This window comes from Lampetra planeri, chromosome 16 (assembly GCF_965212315.1).
Source record: "Lampetra planeri chromosome 16, kcLamPlan1.2.h2, whole genome shotgun sequence".
Taxonomy (NCBI): domain Eukaryota; kingdom Metazoa; phylum Chordata; class Hyperoartia; order Petromyzontiformes; family Petromyzontidae; genus Lampetra; species Lampetra planeri.
The window spans coordinates 9,256,975-9,282,821 of NC_136122.1; the positions used below are offsets into that span (position 1 = coordinate 9,256,975).

The 25,847-nt window shown below is 43.5% G+C and overlaps 1 long non-coding RNA gene across 2 annotated transcripts; it reads left to right on the forward strand.

Annotated features, from left to right (window-relative positions):
• Positions 1-756: 756 nt before the first annotated feature.
• On the forward strand, positions 757-21,168 carry LOC144723006 (uncharacterized). 2 transcript variants are annotated; one of them, XR_013586125.1, is made up of 4 exons: positions 757-927; positions 12,535-12,622; positions 17,195-17,306; positions 19,366-21,168. It is a non-coding gene; the product is annotated as an uncharacterized LOC144723006 (long non-coding RNA). The 2 variants fall into 2 exon arrangements; XR_013586124.1 differs by lacking the exons at positions 757-927; positions 12,535-12,622 and adding an exon at positions 13,519-13,832.
• Positions 21,169-25,847: the final 4,679 nt, after the last annotated feature.

Below are 25,847 nucleotides of genomic sequence, written 5' to 3' on the forward strand. Positions count from 1 at the left end.
ATGTGCCGAACGACACACGGCACAAGCCAGAGCTTAATCTAAGAGCTGAATATTTATTTAAACTTTTTTTTTTATACGCATGACACCGATAGCACAAAATTTAATATCATGCAACACTTTTCGATTTAAAGCTTTCGTGACTGCAGGGATTCATCTTCTTGCTTCTTTCGGTAAAGTGACGTAGAAGGGAAGTAATAAAATAATAAAAATAAAACATAATAAAATAAAGTAATTCTCACGACGTTTCGGCTACAACGCAAGCAGCCGTCTTCACGTCGTGAGAATTATTTTATTTTATTATGTTTTATTTTTATTATTTTATTACTTCCCTTCAACGTGACTTTACCGAAAGAACCAAGAAGATCATGCAACACATTTTGAAACATTTTATTGTGTGATGCTTGTCACTGATATTCGCTCGGCAGGAATTGTAATCGAATACTTTTAGGGCGCTTTCCAGTCCAGCCCAACATGCCCAGCGTGCAAAAAAAAAGCCACGGCAGTAAAGTAGACGGCTTGCGAAAAGCTGTTAAATCAATGTAATTGCTTGCCTCGAAGCGATGTCCAGAAACCAAAAAAAGCCGTTTCGCTCCACGCCAGTGAAGTCACCGCGCAAACAGGCCCAGTCATGCGCCGTGCGGCTCACCGAGTTCGCCGACGATGATCAGGGCGTCTCATGGGAAAGGTGCGGATTTTATCGGGGGGGGTGGGGGGTGGTGGCGTTAATGAGCAGTAAGAAACACGTGAGCACACACGCTGCTGCCACCATGCGAATTGCTCATGGGATCGGGGACTACGGAACAGCATCCGTGTCGCAGCGCGCGCTGTTAAATCAATGCGATCACGGGACAACTGGGACCGGCTGCTGTTTGAAAAACATCACCTGCGCAAGCACTGCAAACGACACGTTGTTTTGTTTTACAAAAGGTAAATTGTGTGAATATGCGCTCTAGTTAGGAATATTATGTATATTTTTGCGTTATTGTATTTGAACACGAGCCCGGTGCAGAGCACAGACCGTGAATGTAATATTTATTTTAATGTTGTATATTTAACATCGACCCTGTAGAGGGGCTCTGTCGAGGTTACCTCTCGTGGAGGTTTGTCCCGCCAGCGGTCACGTGAGCAAGCAACTGCAGGGCTGCACCTTTACCTTTTTCTATTCCCCCCAGTCTATTTATACAGACGGTGGCATGGTGGTGCAATGACTGATTGCCACACTGCGCTATGAAGCCAGCATTGAGTTTGATTCCTGTCCACGGCTAACATCCGCAGCGAATGATAGATTTCTGAACAGACTCTTAGCCCCCCCTCCTATTCACCATTATGCATTGACCAGCATGGTGCATTGTGGTCACGCGGTCCCTCTGACCGACAAGGTGTGGGGATGCCTTCATCTCGGTGGTGCATTGGCACAAGGACTGTACACGTACAATGTGCTCCCTAATCGTAAAAAAAAATATTATTATCCCTGCAAAAATGTACAAATACCGACTGCATTATAATTGACTATACTCATGGAGAACATCAGAATGCAGTACAAGTCATTATAAAATGTGTATGGCGTAGCAGGGATAGGGTTGCGAATAAACGAATGCTTAGGTGGTGCCTGGTAATTGGCTCGTAAAAAGTTGTCGAAGAAAAGTTTGGCATTTGCTTGTTATTTACGATCCGATGGAATTACATTAGCACTGTACAGGTGTTGCCATCATACCTGGCAATTGCAGAAAACGAATGGTTAATTACAGTGTAATTGCCTTGCCTAATACTGTATTTAAAAACAATTCACGTGTGATTTTGGGGGTGCCGTAAAATATTTCGTGAATATAAATTTTCATACCGCACGACTATGAATATGTTATTAAATTAATTAAATATACAGTATAGTCACGGTTTTGTCAACAACGTATATTTTAAATGTGTGCCCAGCTCTACAAATTATGCATTTTTAAGCCTCTAGATTTGTGTAATACAGAAAAATGCAGCTGGATTATCTTCTTACCAATGAAGGGCTTTTTTAATTTAAAGGTTAAATTCCAGCTTTCGTGTGCAATGGAAAGTTTGCTGTTAGTGTTGAGCCTCACATAACATGGGTTGCCTGCAGTGCCTTGTGGGCTCACTGTCACAAATGCAATTGCTCGATTCTACTTCGTAATGCTGCCATGCTGTAATGGTGAGCACAGCTGGACTTACAACCCAGAGGTCGCCGCATTGTGGCGGTTGGAATCAGCAAGGTCATGGGCGTTAGGGTAAAGTGTAGGTACCATTGGAACCTCATTTGCCAGTAGATAAATATGATGATTGATTTTTTACCAAAAGGCGCACAACTCAAAGACAATGCACCATCAGAGTATGAGAGCTCGGGGTAAGCATTCACACTGCTTACCCCGCGCTCTCATACTTTGATGGTGCATTGAGTTGTGCACCTTTTGGCGTCATCTGGTCCAACACCATGTGAGACTAGGCTCTAAGGAAAGCTGTCTCGTGTGTGGACCAATCAACTTCAAGGACAGTGTATACATTATCAGAGTTATGTTTTTTGTTTGCATTACGACTGCAGGTATTGTGGTCTATGCAAACATGACTCCTTGTAAAAAAAAGGGTGTCAGTTTTGTTGCCAGATAAAAGGGTAAAAAACCAATTATCATAAAGTGTAGGTACTTCAACCTCTTCAAATACGCCTGCCAGTGTGGACGAGCCGACATAAATACCCTTTGTAGAGGGGCTGTCTAAAGTTCCCTCTAATGGGAGGGCCTTCTGCAACCGGTGGTGTGTGAGCAATTGACTTCAGGGACGCACCTTGACCTTTATTTTGTAACATTAACAGGATTCAAAAGATTACTCGCAGTTATACGCTGTGTGCCCAAGTACGGCATATGTCTTCAGCACATGATGTATGAGCCTGTCAATCACTTGTGGTTAACAAGAGACTAATCGTGGCTGAGCACATTTTGTGCTTTCAATAAAATTCCTTGCACTTACAAAAAAAAAGAACACGTGAGCGTTCACGTTCAAACAATTGTGGCCCGGGACGTGAGAGTTGAATTCCAACGAGCCAACAAGTATGTTTTTCTCAGCTACGCTGCTTCGCTCTGGGCTGTGTCTTTAGGTTGTAATGCGGTGTTGGTGCTGAAGAAGCTACCAGCACGTGGAGCAAAAATTTCCGAACATTATCGGGAAGCCACAGGAGCTATGCGATTTTAAGTCCAGATGTGAAAACTAATTTCTTTAGAACAAATATTTTTTCGTGTTTAGTTGTTGTCCTTCCCCTGCACCTCCGATTAGCACAGTTCGCTACATACGATGTGCAAGACATTCAACATACATACATACGTAATAAAGTTTTTGGGTTAGATCGCATTATTTATAAATGTGTCGTCATAACCCTCCACCACCCGACACGGCCAATCAGCAAACAAGTGTCACGTTGACAAAAGACAAATAGTTCACTACTTTAGCCCACCGGTGTGTTGAGTGAATCCACATTCTATTACATATATAAATGTTGAGGATTCACTCAACACACCGGTGGGCTAAAGTAGTGAACTATTTGTCTTTTGTCAAATTGACACTTTTTTGCTGATTGGCCGTGTCGGGTGGTGGAGGGTTACGACACATTTATAAATAACGCAATGGAACCCAAAAACTGTATTATGAATAATATTGGTCGCGCAAGCCTACGTGTTAATATATACATACACACATACATCGTGCCAAACAATACACACGGTGCAACTCAAAAACACATGGGAGAAGTCATTCACAGACCTCTCAAGAAAGCACAATTTGTGTTTCCAAATCAACGTCTAAGACTTATGTTCAACTTTTTTATTTAAATGACAGCACTAGTGAATTAACACACTCATGCTACTTTATATATGAGTGTGTGTGTGTACACACAGTACAATATTTTGTTTATTATTAACATTTGGCCAAGTCGCTGAGTGGTTGTACTGAATGCACAGCTCAGAAGGTTGCCAGCTCAAATTCCAGTTTGGCTAAACTCAACTGTTCATGTCTCCAGGATCGATAACGTGGATTCTATCACTTTATGGGCATTCAAATGTGCTTGTCCTATGAAATCAACTCGCCCCCGGCCATCATCAGCATCAGCCACGATCATCCACTGATGGATGAAAGCCTTTTTAAACCATGGTCATCTCTCAAGGTCCCGCGATGAAACAAACCACCAAACTGATTGAATTGTTCCATGCCCATCACCACCTGCCATCAGATTGTGAAGCTTACACCACTGGCTCTTGGGAGCAAACTGGAGTCGAGTCCTACCCCGACACTAATATAAATGAGAAAACACCAGTTATATTTTACTTGCCATGTTTGCATTGGTTGAAGAGTGCATATAGCACCAAACTTTTTTTTTCGTATTGCCCTTGATCAATCCATTGTTGGGTAAAGGCCCTTACATGACACGCTGATCACGGAGGTTGTTTGACCATACTTCACCACACTGGTCAGTGCAGGTTGGTGAAGGAAAAGCCACGGCTGGGAAGCTAACTCAGTGTGCTGTGTTCACAGTGCAATTTAGCCAAAGAGACATACTATGTACGTTTAATTTATTTCCCACCGTACGTAGCCAACCGTACTAATTGGAGGTGCGGGGGAAGGACAACAAATTAAACACAATACGCACTGATAAAGAAATACGTTTTCAATCTAGATTTAAAAGTGCATAGCTCCAGTGGCTTCCGAATATTGGAAGAGCGTTCCAGACAACCACAGAAGCGCATCTGAAAGTGCGCAATGCTGTGACCGTCTCTGTTCGATGGCCAGTCAAAGCCGCTGCTGTGAGGATGACCGGAATTCGCGTGACAGTTTATTGCTCTTTGACGAGATCAATATTATTATGAACAAACAAATACAATTTCTTAACCATGCCGGGTTTATATTGCGGTGCGCTAACCAGTGCAGCGCTGCTACTCCCAATATCATAGTGGTGGGCCATACATACAATGCAGTACAAAAATATAAAATCATATATACAGTACAGTACATAATAGAGGTTGTTTGGGTTAGATCCCCTAAATATAAATGTGTCGTTAAACCCACCACGACCCGACACAGCCAATAAGTAAGGGTTGTCACGTAAACAGAACGTGCCAATTCGTTACTAGTACAGCACACAGGTGTGTTGGAGTGTAAACCCACAACATTTAAAATTCGAGTACGACGTTTCGCCAGTAATTGCAACCGGCATCCTCCTCCGTTCTTAAATAGACGGTGGATAGATGTGATGGCATCACCTGTGTGCCAATCAGGTACGAAGGCCAGAGGGGGAGGGGGTGTTAATGAATGCATAGAAATTACAATGGTTATACATTACCGGTTGGGTTAATAAAAGGGTAACCAACAAATATTATTATGGATAATATTGTTCGCGAAAGCCTAAGTGTGAAACAGTACAGTACAAATCGCTGCAATCCTCAAAAACGCGAAGACACCTATTAGCAACATCAGCAAGGAGGAGCGCATTGAGCTTTTTCAAATAAAAAAGAAAGATGACACAGTCATCCTCTCAGCCGATAAGGGCAATGCCGCTGTCATCATGGACAATACCACATACAGTAACAAAATTCAGAACCTACTTAATGATGGCCGTTATACCAAAATCAATAGAGATCGTACCAACCGCCTGATTACGAAAACCAACAATATCATCACTGACTCGACATCTTTAATCGAACCAACCAAGCGGCTTTCCTTAAAACCCTCTGCTGGTTGACCACCAAGATTTTATGGCTTACCAAAAATCCATAAAGAAGGTACACCACTCCGTCCTATCGTCTCCACCATTGACTCACCCACCTACAAACTGGCCCGATTTCTGTCTGAGACCTTACATCCATTCACTGGTAAGACCACCTCAGCTGTACTTAGCTCACTTGGTATCTTTAATTAAGGACATCTCACTATCTCCAGGTGATTTGCTGATCAGTTTCGACGTAGTATCTTTGTTTACCAAAGTTCCTGTGCTTGACACTATTACAATAATTGAAGATTTGGTCCAACAAGGACTGAATGCTGATGTACCGGCCCTGGTCAGACACTGCCTCACCAATACTCACTTCACCTCGAATGGAACATTCTACAAACAAGTTGAAGGTACGCCAATGGGTTCTCCCTTATCTCCAGTTGTAGCCAATGTTTTCATGGAAAAATTTGAGACAGATGCCATCCAGGCATCCACCCTATGTCCTTCCTTGTGGAAGAGGTACGTAGATGACACGTTCATCATCTGGCCACATGGCCTACCAGCTCTGGGACAAGTCTTGAACCACATCAATTCCATACACCCAGCCATCAAATTCACCATGGAGGTGGAAAAGGATGCCAAGTTACCATTCTTAGATGTTTAAATCGAAAAGAAACCAGATGGCTCAATGGGACACTCTGTCTACAGGAAAGCCACCCATACGGATGCCTACCTAAAACCTTACTCCCACCACCATCTATCCCAGAAGAATTCCCTCATCAAAACACTCCCCCATAGAGCTCGATGTATTTACGACCATCACCACCTAGCCAGTGAACTGGAACACGTACACCAAGCCCTCAAGTTGAATTGATATTCAAACTACACAATCCGTAAAGCTATCACCCCAACCGTTGGGAAAGAACCATCTGAGGACCCAATCAAAACCATCACCTTGCCATACATAGCAGGGGTCACCAAAAATATTTCCAAAATCATGAGCAAACACAAGATCCAGGTTATATTCAACACGGTATATAAAATTCGTGATCTGATCCCATCTGTGAAGGATGTGATCCCTGACATGCAATACCCCGGCGTCTACAAACTAAGCTGTGTCTGCAGCAGTAGTTACATTGGGGAAACTAAGCGACATGTCTCGGACCGCGTTCGTGAACATAAGGCAGATCTGAAACACGGTAGGACCAATACCTCAGCCGTGGCTGATCATTGTTTTAACGCTGTGGGCTCACACGAAATTGATCTTTCCAAGACGAAGGTACTCTGCAAACCCACTGGCTATCAGCAAAAAATCGTTCATGAAGCCATCCAGATATATAAACACGGACACAATTTCAACTGAGAAGATGGGTACAAAATGAGCAATCATTGGAAGGACGTTATTAACCAGTTTAAGTCATAACTGGCTGTGATGTTTCCATCCTACCTGCCGATGTTAGCAGTTATTTTCGACTCTCTGAATTACATTACCAGGTTAAATGTCTTTACATTAACAGGCTAAATGTCTCACTAACACAGCCACCATTGCTCGTTTTCTTCGATGTGATGGTGGTTTTCGTTTTTCTTACATTGACATGCTAATCTCTCACAATACAATGGCCACCTCCACAGCTTCGTCGTCGTGGAGGTAGCTCAGATCTCCGACCTTACATTGACATGCAAATTACATCTCTAGCCCCGCCCACTTCACTTATGACCCTTGGGCTACACCCATCTCAAACCTTTATAACATCATGCCTCAGCAGCTCTCCCGCTACATTTTTTCCTGCCTCAGTAGCTCTCCCGCTATATTTTTTCACCTGATGACGATTGCTTGTGTTGCGATTGAAACGTTGTGATATTTTAGTATTTTTCTATCTACGTGGATTTACCGAAAGACCCAAAGAATATGAATAGTACAGTACACGTGTATCTGCAAAGACGGCTTGAATGCGGTAGACATTTCAATAAATGTGATTGGACGGTGTCTGACCTCCTTTAAGAGTGGGCCCACCGCATTATTTGTGAAAAGCTTTCAGTGCCACTGTATGACAAGGGCCCCTCCTGGAAACTGAGGGCGGTCTATTGTGCTCGAAAATGTTTGCGTGTGCGCGCACACACACACAGAGAATGTGTGTGCACTCGAGCGTGCACACTTAAGCTTTCAATGGCGAGGGTGGAGCACAATTCCTTTCTCTAAACAAAGTTTTAAAAGGTGTAGTGATTTATTTAGCCCTGGGGCCCATAATAAACTTGCCCCTGTTCCATAGCAAGTGGTTCACAAACCCCACCGTTTGGCATGCAATGCACTTGAACCAATTTCCGCGACTGAGCAAGGACTGCTGAACAAAAGTGAACTCGGCCTTGAATTAAAAGGGAAAGGTTCGGGACTGAATTGCTCACTCACACCGCTGCTGGGAGTGAAATGGCCTCCACGAGACAGGCACTCTACAGGTAATTTTGGCCTACTTTTCCATGATAGAGAGACGTATTGGGATGAAATGAGATGAAATAATCACGCTTTATCCCACCACACTGGGAGGGGTGGGGACATTTAAGAAACTTGCCCCATCGTGTAAACTGCCACACCGGGAGATGGAATCGAAATGGCGACCTCTGAACTGGAAGTTCAGCGTGCTCACCATTCCACCGCAGCAGCATTACATTCTCAAATAAGCAAATAATAAACATGCATACTAAACTCTACTAATTATTTCAGCGGAACAGATCTGGCCATTAGGCTTAATAGTCGCACATGTTAACGTGAAGGCTGCATCTCTCTTCGGTGGAAACTCAGTCGGGAACGAAAAGAAAAGAAGCCTCATTGGAAGAAAAAAAACATTTAATTTAACTGCATTACAGAGCCAAGTCTGTTGGGTCCATATTGCCTCAAAGGAATAAGTGCTATTCATAGTAATGGACTGATAAATTGTTAAAATGCCAATTAGTTCACAATCACAATAATAGCAACAACTGCTGTCAACTGGAAAAAAAAGATAAGACATTCTAAACGTATTGCTACAGAAGGATACTGCATCTAAACTGGCCCCAAAGAGTGACCCACGCAGAAGTAAGATAAAGGTTGCGCATAGAAGCAGACCACCTGATGATGCAGGCAGTGATGAGAAGGGGACTGGTACTCTTTGGACACGTATGCAGGATAAACAACAACAGGACATTTAAATTTCGATTTAAAGCTTTCGTGACTGCAGGGATTCATATTCTTGGTTCTTTCGGTAAAGTCACGTGGAATGGAAATAATAAAATCATAAAAATCAAACATAATAAAATAATTCTCACGACGTTTCGGCCACAACGCAAGCAGCCGTCCTCAGGTGAAGACAGAGTCTGAATGCCTGTCTTCTCGACAGACCTGTTCTTCACAGAGTTTGAATGACTGTCTTCTCGACAGACCTGTTCTTCACCTGAGGACGGCTGCTTGCGTTGTGGCCGAAACATCGTGAGAATGATTTAATTATGTTTTATTTCTATTATTTTATTATTTCCATTCTACGTGACTTTACCGAAAGAACCAAGAAGATGAACAACAGGAAAATTAAAAGTGTGTTGTTCGGGAAAATATAAGGAACGGGAAAGAGAGAAGACAACCTGATGATGCAGGCAGTGATGAGAAGGCGACTGCCACTATTTAGACACATATGCAGGATGGACAACAACAGGAAAATAAAAAGTGTTGTTGTTCGGAAAAATATAAGGAACTGGAAAGAGAGGAAGACGTAACAGAGAATGGCTTGACGACAACATAATAAGAGATTGGTGCCTGGATAGATGTGGCCGCTACTTGAGCATATCGGCCCAAGACAGAGAGGAAAGTGGAAACAAATGATGAAATGTGCAGTGGACACCTACGGGCCATCTGCCCATGGCTCGTGATGATGGTGCTGATGACGATTAAACTATAAAACATTGAGCCTTTTCAAATGTAATAAGTCTAGGCGTTAAATTACAAACTAGTTATAATGGAAAGTAGATGAGTTGCACTGCACCAAGGCGTCAATATAGTTTTGTATTAAACGGAGAAGAAGTAAATAAAACACAGTTAAGTGGAATGAATTGTGTTAATATATTTTACCCTGCAGTAGCCATTACGTGAATTGCATTCATCCATTTAAATTATTTTCCAAGTTCATTTTTTTAAAAGCGTAACACGCTCCGTATTCCCAAACTTTGCCCGTGCTTGCTCCTACAAATGCATCGCATTGCCGTGACTAAAACATTGGTGCTTAGCAATTGAGAAGCAATTGCAGCCCAATGGGATTTCCATTACCCCCAGGAATCTGTAAACGTAGAATAAGCAAGACCTGCGCGCAGGGCATTGCTTTGGCGATGACAACCGTGGTTTCGCTGGTTCCGTGATCGGTTCTACATTCTACGCGCACATTTGCAGAGTGCGAACATGCTCAGGTTTCCGAACGGCGCCGCTAAACGTGGCCATGAACGTTCCCAGTGATGCAACTAATTGAGCACAAGTGCTGTGAAGCACCCTTTATAAGGCCCTTGGCGACTTTACCACAAGCACTTCAAATGAATGCGCTTCAGCTCCGTTTTTGCTGTTAAAATTTAAAGGCTGTTAAAAATGTAATATCATTGGCCTTGGTCAATCCACTGCTGCATGAATGCTTCCCCAGACAGTCCTCGGGTTGCGGAAGGGGACCGACTTACGGAAAATCCGACCTCACGGAAATGCTCCCATAAATCATGTTGCAAAAAAATTCAATACGCGGAAAATGTTTGCGTTAGTTACGTAACCACAAGTAGTGCAGCGCGGTGAGGTTGCGGATTATTACCGTTGAGCGAGGTGTAAGGAGAGCAGGCGGGCAGCTTTATGCCTCACCCGAGCTTCAATAGGATTAAGGTAAATTAAATTTATCTTTGATTTTGGGGGGAAATTGTTTAGTTCCCGACATACGGACAATTCGGCTTAAGGATCGTTCTCGGGAACCTAACCATTCCGTAACCCGGGGACTGTCTGTATATTTTGTACTCTACACGTTGTACTATATATATATCTCGTCGTTACGCAATTAAAAAAAAAACCTTCTTTATGGATAATATTGGTCGTAAGAGCCTACCTGTTAAGCCATCTATCTATGTACTGCATATGAAACACACGGTTCGATTGTACTGAATTAAAACCAGGGCCTCGCCGTTACAACCAACGGTGGCTAATTGATGCTGTCATTGAGGGCCTCCAGTGCGGCCAATTCAACTGAGCTAATTCCCAGTGTAATGGATGTTTTCGGCCTGTAGACAAGCCATAAATTACTGTCAGGTTTGTCTGGGAGATTGATTTTTAAATGGGTGCTAATGCAGCGAGCACTTTGCCAGCGATGAGGGCTGGAGGGGGGAAATAGGCAGCGTTTTGATAGCTCAGAAAATGTCTCATGATACCACACAACCAATCAACAGCGGCGTTATTAGGGGGGTCGTGCTTTTGTTGTTAAACATGCGATCACACTGAAACATTCCCGACAACTGGGCTTTTGAGGTTTCCGATTTGAAAGCGAAAAAAAAATCGTATGCATTTTTTTTGTGAATTACTTTCAAGATGTTTTCTTTCATATAAATTCTCCTCTTCATCTCAGTCATGCATTCACGAGAAAACAATTGAAATTCAAGAATTTGTGGCATGCGCAAAGATAATTATTAATTAAATCGACGTTTGTTTTTGTTCATTTTTAACATGTCCTTGATACCACTATTTGCGGAGTTAAAATGGAAACTGCACGGACGGGCGAACGTGAAGTCCTCTTATGAAGCAAACATCACACTGCCTCGTAATTCACAAATATACTCTACTTATTCACGAAATAAAACATCGCAGATAACCGTAGATTACAGACACCGTGGATACTCACAGTTCTAAAGGATCCTACAGCTCCCCACAGATGATAGGGAGTTGCAGATGAAAGTAGTTCTCATGTAAACAACCACAATCGTGAAACCAAAACATTTCCCAACAAGCTGTTTGTCCCCAAAAAAAGCCTTACTCCTTAAAACGAGGCACATTTAACATTCAAGGACGACTTGAAGAGCACGGTTATAATTGTGACTAATTCTCAGAAAATGTTGGCAACAACAGCCGCGCACAGTGACCTATTCTCGCGGAACAATGTCACGGTATCTTTTTTTTACATCCACGTAAATTAGCCGACAGCACGCTTGAGCAGACAGCGTCCTTAATTGATAATGTTCCAACGGCACGCGATCAAGAAGGGCTCTGGTTAGATTCAAATTGGCAGTACCCTGTGCCCAAAGGCAAGCCGCACAAACCCACTAGGGAAAGAAGCCCAGCCTTTCGCCGACGATAAATATAAATAGATTTATTTTTGCGTAAAATAAATAAATAACCCGGCTGAACATCGGCGCAGCGGGAGTGTGCACGCAGCTGAGATGCAACGGGGTGGCCATGATAGTGCTCACGTACGATTTGTTGTTGTAACCAACAGTGAGCCAACGGGATCGCGATGGCACGAGGCATCGCGCGTACGGCGTCACGAGCGGCCAAGATGCGGCCGTGACAGAGGCAGCCATAAAAGGCCCTCTGATCAACCGCGCTGAATATAAGTCAAACAAAAATATATATATCCGTTTAGATTCGCGTCCGACCGCCCACGGTGATAAATAAAATAAAATAATAAAGCATGCATATAAATAACCTTGTTCTAAGAATGGTGTACAGCTGCTTTCCACTTAAAAGTCACTTTGTGTTCCACATGCCACGAGCAGAATTATTGACTTTGTTGTTTTTCATCAATACGTCTTCATACAAGCTAGTAATTTAAACGTAATATGGTTTGCAGAAAGCTCTGGGGATTCGGCAGTGATAAAGAAAGAAAATGTTCGTGCCAAGTTACTGGAGGCCATCGAATGAGTGCAACATTGACGGAGGTAAATCATTAATCAGAAAGGATCATCTCCTGCTCAACAACAAAGAAGCATTGGTGGCCTAAACCACTTCCCTGTTTGATGTTCACCCCTTCCATCAATGCGGCCCCGTTCCCTGGTGTGTGGGTCAGGTGGGGAGGGAGGAAGCGGTCGGGTGCTGATGGGAGGAAGGGATGGAGCGGTGGGGAAGCTGGTTCTGGGGAGGGAGCGGTGGGACGCAGGGAGCGGTGGTGGTGCTGATAGAAGGGAGGGAGCGGTGGTGGTGCTAATGATAGGGAGGGAGCGTGGTGTTGGTGGTGCTGATGGAAGCGAGGGAGCGGTGGAGCGATGGGCGGGAGGGATCACGGGTGGTGCTGATGGACGGGATGGAGCGGTGGTGGTGCTAATGATAGGGAGGGAGCGGTGGTGGTGCGGATGGAAGCGAGGGAGGGATCAGGGGTGGTGCTGATGGACGGGAGGGAGCGGTGGGAGGAGGAGAGCGGTGGTGGTGCTGATGGAAGGGAGGGAGCGGTGGTGGTGCTAATGATAGGGAGGGAGCGGTGGTGGTGGTGGTGTTGATGGAAGCGATGGAGCGGTGGGAGGGATCAGGGGTGGTGCTGATGGAAGGGAGGGAGCGGTGGGAGGATGGGAGCGGTGGGGGAGTTGATGGAAGGGAGGGAGCGGTGGGAGGATGGGAGCGGTGAGGGAGTTGATGGAAGGGAGGGAGCGCTGCTGGTGCTGATGAAAGGGAGGAGAAGCGGTGGGGGGAGCTGGTGCTGGGGAAGGAGGGGAGCGATGGATCCGGGGAGGAGGAGAGGCGGGGTGGCTCCGCGCCCGACCCAATGGAAGGACGCGGCGGCCGTGAGCGACGTGCGCGCGTTTGGGGGGTGGATGTGGATGTGGTAGGGGGGGGTAGCTGCGAGTGCCGTCCGCGAGACCGCTGCCATGCGCTCCGGCGGGGAGAGGCGGTAAACACGGCAGAGTCTCACAGCCCTCTCTGCTGCCCCGTGCAGCAGCAGCAGCAGCCGGAGCAGAGCCCGCGGGCGCTCCGCTCTGCGTGGCGCGGGCGAAGGGGCAGGGGGGGGACGGTCCAGCGAACGAGCGAGCGAGCGAGGCGATCCCGACCGCCAGAGGCGAGCAGCACGGAGGGGGCATTATTGTGTGAGCTACCCTGCGCTTCATTTCCCAGCCACCTTGAAAAGGAAATGAGATGATGCTCCTTGCTGTGCTGTAGGTGAGTGATTTAACTCAACTCAGCTGGACGTCACATGCAATAACCAGTTGCAGAAATGATGCTGTACTTGTGAAATGCTGAAAGGATCGCCCGCTGATAAGCGTCGTTGAGTGCTCTCGGAATGCTTAACAGACAGAAATAAAAGGGGCATTTTTTTTTCCTCTTCGCGAAATATTACTTGAATGTATGCAATCGGAGCAGTGAACGAATGTGATGCAATGCTGACAGTCATTTCTATAATTACACACGACGTAAAGATATCGGTAAGGTACACACCGTGGCAGTAATATGAACAATTGCTCATAAATGGCAATTTAAAACGAAACGTACGAGATGGATTTGCTTTTCTGAAGCTCTCCAGTTCAGATTTATGAGTGTGAGATTAAAGCACGTGACGAACATCGATATTTATGGAATTATACAGCATCAGAACACTTTCTGAATAGCGAGTACACCAAGCTATTTTGAATAAGTTAGTCTGAGCGAATGGGGGGGGATCCCCCACAAAATTCAATTAAAAGTAACTTAGCAAAAAAAATCCTCCGCAACTTTCTTTGCATATTTGCATGTTCTTTAACTTATTTTTTGTATCTCAAAACATTGCTTCTGCTTTTCGGTGAAGTAACGGATAATGTCCTGAGCCCACTTCATTGCCGGTTCAGATTTTATATACGACGACAACAATTTGAGTTGAAAACGCGAGCAGTGGCGGGGGGGGGGGGCAATTGTTCGGATTACATTAGAGCCATGGGAATTTGACCAGGCAGTGACACAAACTGAAAAAAAACCCTGCCTTGCTCACCACTAACCACGGGGCGAGCAGAATTTCAATGAGCTCTGGGAACGGTTGAATGACACACGCACACACACACACTCGCGCGCACACACTCGCACGCTCTTTGCCGGGTAAGGAGTGGGATGGACAGGGGGGCGAAGTGTGATGAAAACACAAAATAAAACGGCTTCTCAAAGGTCTGCCCCATTGCACCACGGCGATGAAATTGAGTTTCCGGATTGCAATGCCCTTTGCTGCCTGTCTCTACGGATCGGCCTGCCTTTGTGACCACTATTCTTTTGACACTCTGCTGCCCTGTGTCACGACCGCGGTTTAGCTCTCCGATCTGGTGTTTTGGGTTCTGGCCCCAGCGTGATGTTTTCGACACGATGTCCGACGTTTCGCTCCGCGTGCTGGGGAGCTTCTTGTAAAAAAATGTCAAGTTCCTGAAGGAGCTCCGGCTGACGTGGAGCGGCACGTCGGACATCGTGCCGAAAGCACACGCAGTGCGACCGGAAAAAAAGATGAAGAGCTAAACCGTGGCAGGGTTGTATTGACAAAAAAACGAAAGTCTTCGTGCTGATATAAGTGGTGGAAATGTCACATTCATATGGCAGAGGACAGTCTCTCCCGAGCACAATCACCCGATTAAACACGGCTCACTAATGAAATATCGTATTAATTTTAAAATGCCACTTAAATGTCACGTGTCCTATTTGATTGACTAAAATACCTAATGTTATCCACTTAAATGTTTTACTCATTGGAGGAAGTGGCGGCTATGAACCCGGTGACCTGAGTTCAATTCCCGGCCACGGCTGACAATGTCATGTTCAGGCCTTCTACCAGGCGTGTATAGCTGACCAATCAATTAATTGATGCTGTCATTGCCATCTGAATAAAAAACCATCGTCATTTTGCTTCTTTTGAGCATTGCTCCAAATAAACCTTTTGCAGTACTTTTACACAGTACTAATACAAGTGCATCACTTTCATGTTTGATATTTGAAACCAGACATGGAATACACAAGTGGAATGTATCGTACAGTACGTTATACAATTGAGTTATATAATTGGGATCAGCGGTGACGCAGTGGGTAGCGCGCTGCGCCCTGGAATTGGATACCTGAGTTCAATTCCCTGCCACAGCCTGTAATTGGAGCCCTGAGTTCAATTTCCTGCCAGGGCTAACATCAGCGGCGAGCAAAATTTTAACCGGCCCCTAAGCCTCCTCTCATTCACCAATCTGCACTGACCAGCATGGTGAAGTATGGTCAATCAACCGCCATGACCAAAACGACCTTCGTCCAAATCTTGACTATAGTGGAATGACAGAGAGTGCTTAATTAATTATCAATCTAGGTCAACCTAATTACGTTTTATTATTTATACGAGGGGAAGAACTATTCAACCTCCGGGCAATTTGATGACATGTCACAATTCAAGGTCTCGATGTGACTTGACAATAAAATATTTTATTTAACACGAATTCAGTGTTTGGTAGCATCTATGTTGGCTGCAGGGGTGAAGCCATTACATACACTGTATATATATACAAATCCAAATATAGCGATCCTTGAAGATACTCGTGCCAGTAAACTTAAGAATCGATTAATCATTCCACCCATAATCTGCGCTCAACTGGCAAAACAGAACATGCTGCAGAATTTTCGCTTGCGTAAAGTTAATTGTAATTCCAGCTAAACCTTTCAACTTCATCATCATGACTTCGTTATGATTTTCTGGGTTCCATCGGCAGAGTTAGTCCTGTTAAACAAATACTGCTGGAAACATTTGTCTGGAAGGCCGATAAGCAGATCAACTAAAGAAGGAATTACATGTCTTTATTAATTAATTATGATTCAGGGGCTTATTGGGAATAGAGAATATTATATACATTTTTGACACAATACAGTTCGTTGAAAACTTCAAATTGGATATCTTAATAGTCATGTAATTAAGGAACCCATGACACAGGTCCAGTGATGGCAGCAGAAGGGCTTGAGTATTGCGATAACAGTTAACATTCAGATATTTTGGTTTCAAAATTGTCAAAAACAGTGCACAAACGTAGCACCATCAAGAACAGTAACAGTACTCTTTGGTTCTTTCGGTAAAGTCACGTAGGTAAAGAAAACATAATAAAATAATAAATGTATTTCCTTTACCTACGTGACTTTATCGAAAGAACCAAAGAGTATAGATCCTTGCAGTCACGAAAACTTCAAATCTAGAACAGTAGCAGTGTTCATCTTCTTGGTTCTTTCGGTAAAGTCACGTAGAATGGAAATAAAAAAATAAAAAAATAAAACATAATAAAATAATTCTCACGACGTTTCGGCCACAACGCAAGCAGCCGTCCTCAGGTGAAGAACAAGTCTCTGTCTTCTCGACAGACCTGTTCTTCACCTGAGGACGGCTGCTTGCGTTGTGGCCGAAACGTCGTGAGAATTATTTTATTATGTGTATTTTTTATTATGTTATTATTTCCCTTCTACGTGACTTTACCGAAATAACCAAGAAGATGAATCCCTGCAGTCACGAAAGCTTCAAATCTAGAAGAGTAACAGTGTTATTTTCCATTCAGCTTTTGTGCTTTCAAGGTGAAATTGCTCGTACAATCTACCGCTGGCAGAAATTCTTCCATCATAAGGAGAATCCCTCCTCCTCCTCCTAGCTGGTCACCCATCGTGGAAGAGGTGAGAGTACCCCCACTTGTCCGCACCGCACGCGACCCGCCGATCAACAAACTGCACTGCACCCATACTTCATGGGACCTCCTTTGCCAATACCAAAATATACTAATAGGGGTTTTCCCCTTTTTTTCTGGCAACAAAACTGACACCTTTTGTAAGGAATCATGCTTACATTAACCACAATACTAAGTATTGTTTTTTGTTCGCATTTGACTGCAAGTATTGTGGTTATTGTAAGCATGATTCCTTGCAAAAGGTGTCAGTTTTGTTGCCAGAAAAAAGGGGAAAAACACTATTTGCACCCCTACTCTTTGGTTTTTTCGGTAAAGTCCACGTAGGTAAAAAAGTAAAATAAATTAAATCACGACGTTTCGGAAGCAACGCAAGCCTCCGTCATTTGATTAAAATAAATTAAATCACGACGTTTTGGAAGCAACACAAGCCTCCATCATCAAATGATAAATAAATTAAATCACGACGTTTCGGAAGCAACACAAGCCTCCGTCATCAAATGTTGCTTCCGAAACGTCGTGATTTAATTTATTTTAATTTTTTACCTACGTGACTTTACCGAAAAAAACCAAAGAGTATGAATCCTTGCAGTCACGAAAACTTCAAATCTAGAATTAATGCACTGCACTCATTTATGCTGCTGGGTGGACAGAGGTTGAGAGTGGTGATTGAGGATTTAAGAAACGTACACAATTTTTCAACTACCGCGCTGAAATATTTGGACCAGCGACCTTTGGATTGCAAGACCAGTGTGCTAACCATTATGCCGTGGCAGCTTCCCATTTATGGTAAGAAACTGAAAAGGCAGTGGTTTAAGAATAAATGATCCTCTGTATTGAGTCACCATATATATTTGTGCCACTTGGGCTGGTAAAACCATGCATTGACTGAAGTGTTTACCAAGCATGACTAATTTCATACAAACAAGCCACATCGTTAAATATTTGGGATTAATCACCATCCCATTTGTTACTCGGAGTTTTTCTTTACACCATCTGCTGATTTGTGTTCATCTTTAGACGCGATAACCTAAAGAAAACGTGGATTTGCAATGATCTTTTTGGTTATTATTTTTATTCGTGAAGCATGGAGCCTTTCTGGTAGTGTCAGTGTTTATTTTATATAAATTTTTGAATTCTCAACAGCTATTCTTGTTTTCAAATTTCATCACAAGGTCACCAACAGAGTCAACAGAAATGCTTTTAAACAGGCAACGCTGAATTACATTGAGCCTCATGTTCCTGCCAGCATATGAAAGGTGACGATCACCTACGTGTTTTCCATGGGAAGAGGCCGTCACGTGTCAATTTCAGGGTGGAATTAGCCACCCGCCACAAGTAGAATATTTCCGAGAAAAGCAAAGAGGGCTTTTTCCATCACGTTCCATTTTAAGTTGTCGAATAGTGTCTCAATGCATTATGATTTTAAATTTGTACAGCCATAAATGAAACGGAGTGACTCACTTGTGAAATTGCTAGCTGATATGTGTTCATGTTGTTGGTGGCATTACGTTCGACGTTTTGCTCCTAAGTGCTGGGAGCTTCTTCCGGAACTTAAATGAGCAGCTCGCATTCTCCCTCAATTTTCTAGCGCCAGATCGATTGACAGGCAGTGATGCAGCTGAGCCATATAAATAAAGATTTGGAGTGTTACCGCTAAGATCAAATACTTGTAGCGCATTGTCAATCGTGGGCCCATTTTAGAACTACAGTGTTGCAGAGTGTTTACTCTAACAGAGTATGAACTCAGAGAGCGTAAATGTCGTTTTCTTGTAATGGAGCATTTAGACAACATCGCTATCGCTCAGTTCGCCAATTCCCAATTGCAGCCTATCTTAGGCCCATTTTGCAACTATTGCAAAACTATTGCATGGTATTTACTGTGACAGCCTTTGAACTCATATTGAATCCGTCACTGTCTTGTAATGGTGCATTTAGACAACATCTTTGTCACTCACTTCGGCAAATCCCAATCGCAGTCACGCTTGTCTTCCCTTGAGATAAGGGCCGATTTCCGTGTCAGCGCAGATTTGTTTGGGCACCTTCTTTAGGCCGCTGCAGAACCGTCGCCATGATGGACCTCCTGCCCTGCGCACGGGCTCCATCAGTGGACGTGACAGGTGAAAATCAATGACAGCGCAGCTTGGACCGGGAGGGCAGATGTCCGAGTACATTCCCACACGCGGCCCGTGAGTGCGCGGGATTCGGCAGATGCGCGTCGCGCCGATGCGCACGATGGAGCTGCTCCGCAGTGACCCACCGACGAGCAAATCGAGCGGCGCGATAAACACGGGTGCGTAAAACAGCAAGACGTGCTCCTCACGCTCGCTCCATTGCAGGCGTGGTATTGCCCGCACGTCACAGGTCAACGACGGCAGCTTCTTTTCGTGGCTAATGCCTGCCACGTCCCCAAATCAAATGGACGCCCGTGGAAATGTGGCCGCGTGAAAGTCATTCTATCGCCACGTTGTTTGCAGCCGTCGAATGCGCAATAGCCACCCATATTCCCTGACCCCCCCCCCATGTTATGCCGTGCATTGCCCGCCGGTGAATCTGCTGGTACGAGTCTAGGGCTGTTGACGATGCTGGGGTGGCTGAGAGGTCAGAGTGCTAAGAAGGCAGCACTGATATCCTGGGTTTGAACCCATGCAGCTGCCTATAGTCAAAAGTGAGTTCTCAAATGTAGTGAGCTGATGGTCTCAACCTGGTCACCAAAGACTGCACGAAAACATATAATTGGATACAATTTTGTTACGCACTTAATTTGATTCTAATCCAGTTTGACTGTCGAGCTGTCATATGGCAGAGTGGGTAGGAAAGTGCTGCCCTCTAATGGGCTGTTCTACAGCGGCTAAGGCTTGCGATGTTCCGTGAGCGAGCCAACTTGCTTCTGCGTCTAAATGATGTGGCGCTGAAAGCACAATCTGGTTCAACTCAGGATACAATTGGGGGAAAATGCCCTATGGCAATGGCCACAATTTAATTGTTCGTGTGAGGATCCTAAACATTTTCCAGTTCTTGTCACATGGTCACTGAAAACTTCACATGACCTTTTCAAATGTGCCTGGACCTTGAATTTCTACTGTGAGTTTAGTCTGTGCCTTTTAAAAAGCGATTACTATGGCTCCTACAGTTGCCAATTTTGTCAGGAACAGTTTGCCTCTGGTTGTTACATGGAAGATAATTTCCCTTTTATGACAAATGAAACTGGCATGTTGGTTTTTCTCTGGGCAGAACTTTTACTTTATGGCCGGAACACAAAATAGTTTTCAGTCCTCTTTAATCCATTAAGTGCATCAATTACCCCGAAAAAACATGATAAATAATTGACACAAATTGAAAGCGAACAAAACTTCTAAAAGCATTAACAACGTATAATTTATAATCAATGTAGATGTATGCCAAGACATGTTATAGATAAAAAAAAACGCAAAAAGCATTGGATTGAAATATGTATGAACACACAGCATTTTCGAGCAAGAGATAACGTTTCTCTCTCTAGTTCATATTCAAGGCTCTTTCATCGTTTTACGCTTTATTACAGATGTGTCCATGAACTCTAATGCTGTTGTTTAGGATAATGCAAACACAATTTTTATCACTTCTGAATTTTCCGAACAAAATGTAATTATGCCTGTTATTTATCCATCAGAGACATGTCCTAAAGCAGTTTTCTTTGAATTATATTGTCTCATAATAAGTGTTAAGGGGTGAAGCGGTTGTGCAACTATTATAGCACACTGCACTATGGACCCATAACATTTAGTTAGTTTCCCAGCCATGCATAGCATTGATTTGAAGCTTTTGTGACTGCAAGAATCCACACTCTTTTGTTCTTTCGGTAAAATCACGTAGGTGTAAAATAAATAAATCACGACGTTTCGGGCACAACACAAGCGTCCGTCATCAGGTGGCGGACGCTTGTGTTGCGCCCGAAACGTCGTGATTTATTTATTCTATACCTACGTGACTTTACCGAAAGAACCAAAGAGTATGCATAGCATTAGTTGCGAGTAATATCTGAATTCATCCTGGGCAATTCCTTTCAACAACCCACACTGACCAGCGTGGTCAAGTATCGTAGAACAGCCACCATGACAGACACAGCTTCAGCAGGCATGAATCTCCCAGTGGATAGACCGCAACTGATGACTATAGATGTTTGAAGACGATCGGGCGTACATTTAAGAATTCCACAGCCGAGATGACAATTCATGGTCTAACATTATTAGTGTGTGACTTCATAACCAGTTGTTGCATAAGTGGACCACAGAGGCAAACGACAAATGAGGAGTGGAAATATAACAGGAAGGTAAATGAAACACGTAGGTTTTCGCAACAAGATTATGATTCATCGTAACATTTTCCAAGAGGCCACAAAATAATCTGGACAAATTTTGGCCAGGTCGCTGACGCAGTTTCAAGCGAATAATTACGATGTAATTGTTAAATTTTGTTGCCATAATTTGTTCTGCAATTTACCGGTGAGCTTAAACAATGTTAAACGCTCTTACTGTACACATGGCAGTGCAATTTGTTGGGCTATGTCGGGTGGTGGAGGGTTACACAACAAAATAATGACTAGACTGTCACGTGGTCTAGTCCAAACATCTATTATGAATCAGGGATGACAAATGTTACCAGCGAGTGCAGCTTTAACGAGGCGCATTGCTCCTCCCAAGTGTTTTTTGCAACGGTTATTGTTTACAGCTTTTACGTTCAATTGCACGCGCCGAGTTCAAGCTGGGGGAATTCTCGGCCACTTCGCCTCCACACACAAAAACCGGCTTAACGATAACGCAACTACACACCGCACGCCACTTGGGCATTATTCAAGAAGCCCGTTCACCTCTCACGGCCCCCAGAGGAGCCAATAAGAGTGCTCAGGACTCATTGCGCAACCTCGGAGGTCTCGAGAAAATTAAAGTTGGCAGCGCCTCGGGGTGGGAAAGAAAAAAAATGAGACCTCTTGTCATCAAAAAAAAAGTATCGTTCCATTAACGCTGGAACGGCACGTTCGCCTTCGTTAAGATGAGAATGTTGTGGACAATAGGTATTACGTAAAAGAACTGCGCGTTGAGAACCCCTTTTGAAAATAAATCCAACATACTGATGGGTGGAGCGGTGGCACGGTAGTTCACATGCTGCGGCATGAATACAAAAAACCCGAGTTCGATTCTCAGCTGCGGCTAACATTGTTGGCAAAGTGTTCCTGCTCACCGTCCCTTCACCCTTCCACCCTTCACCAATCCCTATTGACCGGGATGGTGAATTATCGTAAAAAAAATCCCCACGACTGACATGTTGTGCAGAGGACTTCGTCCATTGGGAGATTGAGAATGGCTGGAATTTTGAGGTGAACAAACTCAATGTATCTGTGGGAGAAAAAAACGATCAACTGAAATGTATACTTATACAGTATATGAGACACTGAGTCAAACTGTCTGGATGTATTTCTGATTAACCTGGTCTTATGCCCACATTTGTTCATAACACACACATTAAATTTCGATTTAAAGCTTTCGTGACTGCAGGGATTCATCTTCTTGGTTCTTTCGGTAAAGTCACGTAGAATGGAAATAATAAAATAATAAATATTAAACATCATAAAATACAATTCTCACCAGTGAGAGTGTGTGAGAATTTTATCTTATTATGTTGTATTTTTATTATTTTATTATTTCCCTTCTACGTGCCTTTACCGAAAGAACCAAGAAGATGAACACACATTTACTACAACAACATGCAGGCACGAATACATGGGTGGAACTTATCACCTAATATGAAACAATACATTACAGTGCTCCTTTTCTGAAGCTACACACTTACCATAGCCCCACTTTAACAACGGTATGGTGTCGCATATTACAAACCAAAATATTTGTGACAATGCTCCTGGCCAAATAGTTTGTCTCGCTCCGACTACGATTTACCAGCCAGTTATTTGCATAAAAATAATGGCCCGTGCCATCTGCCCCTTGTAAACAACCGTGAACACAAAAGCGCTGCAGCTCTGTTTACAATCAATGTTTGTTTTCTCGTGCCATGTTTATCTGGCAACATGCCCATTGTGCAAACAGTTGGAAGGACGTTTGCCAGCAACATTCTATTACACTTGTGAATCTTTGTTTAATCAGCAAATTGGACATTGCACAGGGCAGTGGCGGGTCATTTCAAGCACGATCTCTCTTAAATGCCACTGGGCTCACTGTGTGATGTTTGCTTGCATTTAGGCCACGTGCGATTTGGTGGCCCGGGAATAAATTATAAATGTGCCCGATCTGCTCGGGGAATGAACAAAAGCCCCCACGTTGGCTGAAGGCATCATCATCGTCGTCGTCATTTAATTCTAACTGATGAACACAAGATGTGCCCATCAAACTTTTACGTTTTTAAAGATAATTATACGGCATCACATTTGGTTTCGATTTAATGCTTTCGTGACTGCAGGGATTCATCTTCTTGGTTCTTTCGGTAAAGTCACGTAGAATGGAAATAATAAAATAATAATAAGAAAATAAGAAAAATAAAACATAATAAAATATTTTTTTATGTTTTATAATAATAAAAGATTTTATTATGTTTCATTTTTTTTATTTTATTATTTCCATTCTACGTGATTTTACCGAAAGAACCAAGAAGATCACATTTGGTGTTTAACACAGCAAACGTGCAGCTACGACGCAGGCGATCTGTGGTTTGCTTTTGCAGCATTGGCCTTGCTTCAGATCTCAAACGTATTGTGGCCAGAGTGTCTGCACGATTGCGGAATAAACGTTATTTAGTTTAGCAGATATAATGAATCCAATAAAGTAATATAATGACACTTGAGTGTATTTGTATTCGGGCAGTTTTTTTTGTTGTTGCAAAACTAATGGAGCACTTATAATCATGTATTAAAGATGGCTTTTTACAACTCATTCCGATCTCAATTTTAATTACAGTCTTATAATTAAAAAAATTACAATAACCATAATATACAGCTTGTTGTCAATCCACTCCAGGATGAAGACCACCCCATGTCATTCAGGGGAGATTGATCATACTTTACCTCACTAGCAGTGTGTGTTGGTGAAGCCTTGGTGGAGCTATCTGGGACCTACGATAATATCACACGCCCACTGATATTATCCCCGTCTGGGAATTTAACTGGTGTTTGCAGGTTCATAGTGCAGTCTACCAAAAGAAATCTATCTTTCCTTTGTACGTGTAATTTAACGATGTACAAACGGGTACATATCTCTGAACTATAAAAGAAAAAAAAACAGATTTCGATTTAAAGCTTTCGTGACTGCAGGGATTCATCTTGGTTCTTTCGGTAAAGTCACGTAGAAGGGAAATAATAAAATAATACAGATAAAACATAATAAAATAATTCTCACGACGTTTCGGCCACAACACAAGCAGCCGTCCTCAGGTGAAGAACAGGTCTGTCGGAAAGACAGTGTCTGAATGACGCTGTCTTTCCGACAGATCTGTCTTTCCGACACCTGAGGACGGCTGCTTGCGTTGTGGCCGAAACGTCGTGAGAATTATTGTATTATGTTTTATTTGTATTATTTTATTATTTCCCTTCCACGTGACTTTACCGAAAGAACCAAGAAGAAAAAAAGACAACTTTTAGATTTTCCAATGTGCCCTTTTCGCTTAAGTGGGAGCTCACATTATATTCCCACTTGCTAGGTGCAATGATGCAACGTAGAAATATCAAGCCTCGAAACCTTTGCAATTAGAAGTTAATTCTGGCACGAGAATCGGTGGGTAGATGACATGATGTTGATTATGATGGACAGTTTAGCTGGGCTCTCAGTGGCACTGACAGCACGAACCCCACAGAGATGTGCTCTCATTTGCATGAACTTGCTTAATTGGTGCATCGCCTAAAACAGACATTAAATGTCTCTATAAATACCTTTGCTTAACTGAGGGGTTTAGTTTGTAAATGTCACAATACTTGACTTCTTCAAACTTTTAATTGCGTGAGCATTTCCTGGAGTTTTTGCACAAGTTGTTTAAAATTGACAGATGTGCGTCATATAATAATAATAATTTGAACTTGTAACTCACCGTACACTATTCACATGCTCTCGACGAGTCAGAGAGAAGGTCGGAGTGGGAACAGCGGTGGGGAGTGGTGACGCACCGGTTAGCGCATTGCTCTTGGAACCCGGTTTCCTGAGTTCGATTCCCACTCACGGCCAACACCTGTGACGATTATCTGAACCGGGCCTCCCCTTGGTAGACTGAGCCTCAAATGAAGCAGAATCGACATATTTGCGGTGTGCAAACATCACTACTGGGGAGACAAAAGCGATCGGACGTAGTGCTGGCAACCCACCCCCTCGTGTGCCGTCAGCCTTCATAGGTGCTCGCTAACAGCACTTGTCCCAACAGTTTGTTAAGGCTATACGGGGGTCTTTGTCTTTGGGACGGTACCATAATGTGCAGCCTCGGCTAACAACGCTGATGAGTGGTGTCTTAATCCATCCTGGCCCACCCCACCCACAAGATTGATTAACCGTTTAAACAAATA